Source organism: Balaenoptera acutorostrata, chromosome 11 (genome assembly GCF_949987535.1).
Source record: "Balaenoptera acutorostrata chromosome 11, mBalAcu1.1, whole genome shotgun sequence".
NCBI lineage: Eukaryota > Metazoa > Chordata > Mammalia > Artiodactyla > Balaenopteridae > Balaenoptera > Balaenoptera acutorostrata.
The window spans coordinates 35,515,468-35,516,798 of record NC_080074.1 but is presented as its reverse complement, the minus strand read 5'-3'; positions in this window follow the sequence as shown (position 1 = coordinate 35,516,798).

Genomic DNA, 1,331 nt, shown 5'->3' with positions numbered 1-1,331 from the left:
ATTCTACACTTACATTAGGGATAAGTAATTTATAATGGCTTTGTTGATTCTGGAGGCTGTCAGTCTAATTTCCAGCAATTATAATACTGTATATATATAACTATTAAAATGTGAGTAAAAGCTGTTTTGCTTTTTAAGTAAAAACCATGATTGTTGCACTACAAATATATCCTGGTAAAAAGCCATTTTGACCTGAGATGAAAAAGTAGAGCTATAAATAATTACCATAGGAGAAAATTCTTAATTTAAGTATACCCATCAAAACTACAACAGCTTACTGACAATTTAGGTTAATTATAATACTTCATGATTAATGTGTGATTGTTCATTCAATAAATCCATATCCATCACTCCATCCATTTCATTACACTCATCAACATAAGTAATATTTTTATTTCTATCTTGCAACTATATATATTACTATCTATAATTTTTAAAATTCAAAATTATTGATTTTTATTTCCAAAATATTTCCCCCCTTTCCTGCAATCAAGATTTCCTGATAAAAGAACAAAATTCAAAATTGTTCTGGCTGGAGTGTACACCAACTCTATCTCAGGAAAAGCAACAATTCCCAAGAGAACTGGGTTGTTCATGGGCTTTAGAGCTGACTCAGCTGCATTGCTAAAAGCTGACTCTTGCTCCCTTGCAGCAAAATTAAGGGAACCACTCCTGGGAGTCAACTCTGGCAGACCTTTCAGCATTACCCTTGGAAAATGTTACCAAAATCAGAAAGCCATATAGAGAGCCACGAAAGACATTAAGCCCATCAAAATCCTGAATCTACTTATTTTCTGCAGAACTTTGTTTTTGCATGCAAGAGTTGCAATGCAAATTTTAGCGTGAATGCATATATTTATGTGTATGTAAAAATAAATGTCTCAGGCTTCCCTGCTGGCACAGTGGTTAAGAATCCGCCTGCCAATGCAGGGGACACGGGTTCGAGCCCTGGTCCGGGAAAATCCCACATGCTTCGGAGCAACTAAGCCCGAGCGCCACACTACTGAGCCCACATGCCTAGAGTCCATGCTGCACAAGAGAAGCCACCGCAATGAGAAGCACGTGCACCACAACAAAGAGTGGCCTCCTTTCAACGCAGCTAGAGAAAGCCTGAGCACGGCAAAGAAGACCCAACACAGCCAAAAATAAATGACTAAATAAATTTATTTAAATAAATAAATGTCTCCGGTTTTTTTTTTTTTTTGGGGGGGGTGGTTTGGGCTGAGAACTTATTTTCCTTTTTTTTTTTTTAATCCTAACATTTTCTTCCCTTCTTTTTTTTCTTTTTTTAAATTAATTTATTTTTGGCTGTGTTGGGTCTTCGTTTCTGT